At 43.3% G+C, this 7,005-nt stretch overlaps 1 long non-coding RNA gene across 1 annotated transcript; it reads left to right on the plus strand.

Moving 5' to 3' along the window:
• The first annotated feature begins 1,148 nt into the window (after positions 1–1,148).
• Positions 1,149–2,062, plus strand: LOC116223168. Its single transcript, XR_004164942.2, has 3 exons — positions 1,149–1,423; positions 1,536–1,622; positions 1,840–2,062. It is a non-coding gene; the product is annotated as an uncharacterized LOC116223168 (long non-coding RNA).
• The last annotated feature ends 4,943 nt before the right edge of the window (positions 2,063–7,005 follow it).

Below are 7,005 nucleotides of genomic sequence, written 5' to 3' on the forward strand. Positions count from 1 at the left end.
CTGCTCATGAGGGAAAGTAACATCTGTTTGTTTTTTTTTATTACGCCTGTTACGTTGTAAAATAATTTTGTATGACTGTGTAAGCTATCTATTATCTTAAAATTAAGATCCAAAGTTTGCTGGATACATTAGAACACAGCACCAACAAAACACTTGGTTAAGTTAACCAAGAATCATGGTTAAATAACTCAGCTGTTGGGTTAAATCTGTCCAGGATATAAAGTACTTTGGTGATGCAAACCAGGACAGAAAAGGGGGCAAATTTCAGAAATCGTAGAGACTTAATCTGATCTGTCCAAACTGTCCAAGATTTCTTGCCGAACTGTTTGTGTAAACAAAGCATCTTGTTTGAGCATGTGAAGGTAATGAGGAGAGTGAGGGGTTGCACAGTTGCACTAGCTCCCTTGTTAGCATAAAATAAGTGGAAAAGTGATGACACGAACTCTTGGAGGTTAAAGGCCTCATAGTGACCCACAGTGCAATGCTCTAAATATCACTTCTGTCTTGAAGGGAGAACATAACATTATAAGGGTCAGGCTCATGGCAGATTTTGAGAGTTTGTGTCCAAGAAAGACAGAGAGAGAGAGAAAGAAAAGGACAAAGTGAGAAAGAGGTGTGTGTGTGTGTGTGTGTGTGTGTGTGTGTGTGTGTGTGTGTGTGTGTGTGTGTGTGTGTGCAGTGCACATTAATACAAAAAGTGTACATGTGTGTATGTGTGTGTGTGTGTGTGTGTGTGTGTGTGTGTATTGGCATATGAGAGTTTGTGAGAACGTGTGCGTTGTGTGTGAGTATGTGTGTGTGTGTGTGTACAGGAGGGCTCCACAGCACTTCCTCCCACACAGGTCATCCCTAATGCACTCAGTTCCATCCTGGAGTCCACGTAGGGGGAAGGAAAAATAAATAGTAGCTAAAAAACACGTCTGGGATCTGAGGGAGGAATGCGGCAGGGCATGGGAAATGGCGGTCGCCCACGAGGATACTTTGGCCGAGCTTTAAACGCCACCTCGCCATCATTAGGCAGCCCCCCCTCTCCGTTCCCTCCTTCTCTCTCTCTCTCTCTCTCTCTCTCTCTCTCTCTCTCTCTCTCTTTTCCGCACAGCGGCTAAGTCTGAGCTGAGTGTGCTATCGGACAGGCCATCGGCGCTGGAGGGGAGCTTGAGAAAAATCTGTGTGTGGGTGCAGCAAGGCATTCATGTTCTAGGGTGGTGGGGGGTACACACACACATGCACATAGACTCGCATGCACCCACGCACACACACTTCCACTCTAAGCAACGGGCCAAGTATACTGCAGTCATATCGTCTTCAGTCTTTACACAGGCAATGTTTTAAGCCTCACCTAACTGAAGCATCAGCTGAATTTCTGTCAACATGAGGACACTGGCTGCTCTTCTGGCTCAGGTGCTGGTCATCCCAGTTAGTGGTGAGTGGAAACCACTGAATTTATTCATCATAACAGTGCAACACAATGGCCATCAAATGTCGATGAGTGTGAGAAATGCAAGTATAAGAAGTTGTTGCTTGACCTGTTGCAGCTCAGTATGGTCCCACTACACACACATGCTGTGAAAGACACTACCTTCAGGCACTTCCAGCAGTGGATGCCGCCTCAAAGCTCATGTGTGAGTATTCATGTGACATTGATCAGAGATGTTACTGCAACATGACTGACAGGACAATACAATCCTACACTTTTATCTTGTAACTCTGTGTTCTATTGGTGTAGTCTGCAAAACATTAAAAACATATTGATGCATTAATGCATTTTTTTCACCAAACTGTGTCCTTAAATGTCTGTTTTAATGACATTTCCATTTTCTGTCTGTTCATCTCATGTAGGTTTAAAACAGTGGCAAAAAAGGTGTTCTGTGTGAACCCAGACCTGCCCTGGGTAAAGAAGATTGTCACCAAGCTGGACAGGAAGCCAAGGGCTGCTACAAACTGTGAATGAATCTGTAAATGAATCATCACCATCTATGGCAGTTTCTGCAGAACTCCCACCAGGACTTTCCTGCATTGTCTGATGACAATGATTTATTGAACTGACTTAAGCTAATCTCTGAATGTGGTAGCTATTGTATCATGAATTAATATTTGCAATACTAATATACAAATACATTTTAATAAATTCAATTATTAACCTGTCTGAGAAAATGACCAATGCTCTTTCTGGGGGTGATGAGCACACTACTCTATGTGCACGTGTGTGATAATGCACTGAGCCAATTCTACTTAACAGAGGAAGTGAGATCAGTTCAAGAGAAACCGGAAATTAGTCTTCTTTCCCTGCACAAAGATAATTGGAAGTCGAAAGGAGTAGAAAGTTTTGTTGACTTTCCTATTAACCCTTTGAGGTGATTCTCATAAATCAACACTTCACAAGGCCTCACACAGCAATGAGAGGGCCAAGCAGCACAGCAGGTCTCAGTTGCCATTGAAAGTTGTTGGCATTATGTTAAGGGCATGCTTCTAAGCCCTCACAGCAATGTCAATGCCAACTGACCAAAGATTGGCCGAGATATGAACTTACTTCCTCTTTGGCGAGACTTTGTCTAAAGATCCTCTGTGCCAAAATTGGTGAAGATTTGACAAGGATTCGACATAAATTTGGTCGACATGATAGGTTGTCATGTCCCCTCCTTGAGATCTCTGAAGATATCACCAGACATAATTAGCACTTTTATAATACATCAAAAGGTATCAGGTATACATGGATTGTATATTTCATAGATGGCACTCTAAATCATTCAAGTCTGCTTATAGAGAATTCTTAACAGATTTTTTGGTAGCGGTTGGATGGCCCAATGCCATTTCATATGATAATTCCTGTGACGTGAATTATGTTGAGCTTTTTATTTATTCTTTCACACCTTGCTGAGGCCTTTGGGATATTCCTGAATAAAAACATAATTTAAATATTCTATATGGGAAGATGCCAGTTTGTCAGGATATATGAAAAAGTCCTCATGCTCATCATAATGCCATTATGGAAAGAACACCTCTTGTTGGTTCTTCTTGTTAGTGTTAGGCCTTACAGCACCCTGCTGCCTGTAGTCCCCTTTCCCTGGTTCTCAGTGATACCACCCCCCTCTCACCCTGTGTGTGCTCTCTCCCTGTCACACACACATGCATACATGCCACCATGCCACTCTTATTCTCTCTGAACCTTTCTCTCTCTTGCACACACACACACACCACACACACCACACACACCACACACACCACACACCACACACACACACACACACACACACACACACACACACACACACGCACACACACACAGACCCATATTTAATATCCCTACCCTTATCCCCCAGAGGGTAAGCCACAGTCCTCGGGATAGGAGGCCCATAGCAGAGCGAGCGCTCCACACTGGAGCACGATTTATTTCAGCTGTGGGAAGGCAGGCAGGCGGGTGGAGGAGGAAGAGGGGGAGGAGGAGGAGGAGGAGGAGGAGGAGTGAGGGGACTCGGCGCAGGGTGTTGTTTGAAGGTTTGGAGGATGACAAGGTCCCTGGCCCAGCACCGCGAAGAGCACGGCGTTCCCACGAAAAAAACAAGCCGTGGCTCAAGGGGGGCGAGACTGTCCGGCTCGGCAGACACCCTGAGAAATGATGGGTTCGGCAACAGCGAAGCGAGACCCTGTGTCAGAAAGAGGGGTTGGTGGGGGGGGGGGGGGGGCCTGGAGGGGTGATAAGAGCTGCTGCTTGTTCGTTTGGAGGATGTGGACAGGGAGGAGGAGGGGAGAGGCCCCTAACTTCATAAAAAGACATTTGTTTAGTTAAAAGCCAGAGCAAGGGAGGGGATGAAGATGATGCATTCAACAATATTCTTTGTTATTTGTCAACCGGATCAAGTGATTATCTTGCCATGGTCATTTATTTCTGTAGATGATGCGTGGTACTGTAGATGCCCTTATAACAGGAAGAGGGATTGGTGGTTTGCACACCCTAAATGATACTTTGAGGTCAATATCACATGGCTTAAGTCAAGTACAAACCACCAAATGGATCAGCGTCATTCATTCAATTCATTTGCAGTGCCTTCACTTGAGGACTGCTATGAATTGTGTCTTAAAAGTTGCCAATGTTTTTTTTTTTTTTAGCCAAGCCGCAGTGAAATGCTCAAATAAAGTGACTGTATATTAAGCAAATTAATTCCTGATTATGTGTAAACTAGAAGTTAATTAACAATGTGTTGATTGAATACAAGGTACATAATTGTTTCATTACCAGCATCAACATCATTTTCACAGAAATACCGCATATCCATGTGCAGTGGGGCCTATTAAATATTTTTGTCTGCAGGTTAGTTTAATTATGCAAATGAATTCCCATCTTCGAAGAACCTAGGCTTTGATCGGTTTTAATTGTTGTGATCATCAAAGACAAGTCGCCACTTGCCGAGAATAAATTGAGCACATTTCTTAAGACAGTCAAATGTAAATGAGTTAGAGGCTATTAAAAATGTATGTGTCTGGGTATGTTTAACCAGGGTGGATATTTGTTTCAGCATTTGACAAGGGGGTGGGTTCACACGGGAGTTGAGACAAAATCTTCCTGGTGAATGTACTCATGAATGTGATGTGGTAAATATACAAGAAAAAGAATTGCCAATAAAATATGGACCAAGAAGATTTGTACTTCACAATGTAATTTTATCAGTAGGAACACTTTATCTTCCGGCATGGCATTTCCAATTTTCATTTGACTTTTGACTCGGTCAGTCTGCAGAACTTCAACAGTATTTCTTTCTGTCAACATAATAGTGAGATTAAAATAGTCCCATAATAGAAAAGCCTTTATTGTCATTGTATTTGCATTCAACGAAATGTGTATATGTATAAAGCTCAATATAATAGTGAAATGAGAGTGTTAACAGTGAAATTCAATATCAGATTGTATATAATGGTTTACATTTTAGTATCTACAACAAAGAACGGGAGTTTGGAGTCTGCAGACCCACAATAAATGTTGCTTTTGCCGTAACGCAGTCGTCTGTGACCTCTTTTTTGAGCAGGTCCTGATACCAACTTGTTTTTCCTGATGCCCACCTCTTTGAATAGGTGAGTGCCAGCCGCCTGCGCTTACCTTTTAAATCGGGTATTAGATAGGCTGGCAGGGGAAATGGGTAGAGGGGTAGATGAGGGGGGGGGGGAGGAAAAAAAGCCTCTTACACACCCAAATGAAATCCTCTCTGTCTGTTTGAGTGCTTAGGCTAGCTGCCAAATGTGCTCAGGTATCATCAGCAAAGCCGGGGTCATAACACACACACACACACACACACACACACACACACACACACACAAACACACGCACACACGTCCCACCCCACCCCACTACACCAGAGGATGACGCCGGTGAAACATCACCACCACCTCCACCCGAGGCTCCCTCCTCCCAGCACACCCCCCCCCCCCCCCCCCCTCGTTCCCTTGTCCCCCCACCCTTTCCTCCTTGGCTCCCCATTCACAGACCACAGACACTTACCATGCACGCTCATTAATTACCAGCATGAATTAGGGATGAATTAGAGGAGGCAGCTTTGAGATGGGGATGCCTCACAGAGGAGATATGGCGCCTGTGAAATGTGGGCCAAACAGATATGACTCTCCTTCTCTCTCTCTCTTTCCCTCCCTCCCTCTCTTTCCCTCCCTCCCTCTCTCTCTCCCTCTCTCTCTCTCTCTCTCTCTCTCTCTCTCTTTCTCTCTCTCGGCTTAGCAATGAGACAGAAATATGAGTCTTATCAGGAGACGAGTCCCAGACTAAAGTGCAATGCTTTACTCTCCTGGGACTGGTCTTATCTCCTTAATGTCTTACATTATATAACCATTTCATATGTATCTTTCTTTTGTTTTGTTCTGTTTATCCTCATTTGATCCACCTCAGTATTTCCTGTGTAAGTCCATGTGCTCTACCTATTATGTGTGAAGCGCGTGGGTTAATACACACATAGCATGTTCTTTATGAAATGAGGGCTGTGGCTAAGTACTGTTAAGTCCACTCCTAGGGGCTTTCCTAGGCACCGGTGCAGCATTAAAAGCACACGTTAAGTGCAACATAATACGATTCACTTCTGGATGCACAGTGAGCATAAGCCTGGACCAGATGTGTCTGCATGTTTACTATTGTTTGTCCTATTTCAATATGATATATAAAATATTCCCTTTTCTAATAGGCTTTTTCCTCACCTCCCCACCACCCCACACCCACACACCATCAGTTACTGTCTATGCTAATATCAGGTTACATATATTCATTATTCCTCCTATATACATACTTTAGCTATTTTGTATTACATGAATTATGCTAAAATATAACCTAAGCATTAAATACATATGTAATCATTCCTAAATGGTCCTTGTATTATATTTAAGACTGAATAATACCTATGAAGTTGTCCTGTTTTGACAGGGTGGGGACACAAACCACTCGCTCAGGTGTAGTCTAATGTATGAAATCTGGCCAGACTCCCGTTTGTTTCTTTTCTCACAGTGTTTTCCTTTCGATAAGGGTTCCTGAGAACTCTTTGGGAGAGCTCTCTCCCCCCAGGGCTCTGTTCTATTTCAAGCCGCGGAGAAACATTACCTGTGTCACAACCATGTAAAGCAAATTTCCCCTCCATTCCATTTGAGCAATACGCGGCGTCTGAGCACCCTAGATAACAGAGCTTATGTTTCTGTGAAAACATCTGCTAGTCTGTTTCCCCCCCTGAAATAAATGCACTATTACTCTGTGCTTGAAAAGTCTTTGCTTTCTGCATTTGTAAATGCTCTGTTTGTGCACATGTCTTTTCTTACTGTACTGACAGACCATAGGCACCACGGCTCTCTCGGTTGACCCGGTAAGAATCACAAATGGCTGTTTTTTTTTTTTAATATTGTAAATATAGACCCCTGTTATCTGTGTGACACTGATGCATTTCACTTCATACGTTCTACTGTGAAACTGGACTGAAACTTCAATGAACAAAAACCTGAAACAAAATGAAGAGAAGTGAGAAA

Source organism: Clupea harengus, chromosome 2 (genome assembly GCF_900700415.2).
Source record: "Clupea harengus chromosome 2, Ch_v2.0.2, whole genome shotgun sequence".
Taxonomy (NCBI): Eukaryota; Metazoa; Chordata; class Actinopteri; order Clupeiformes; family Clupeidae; genus Clupea; species Clupea harengus.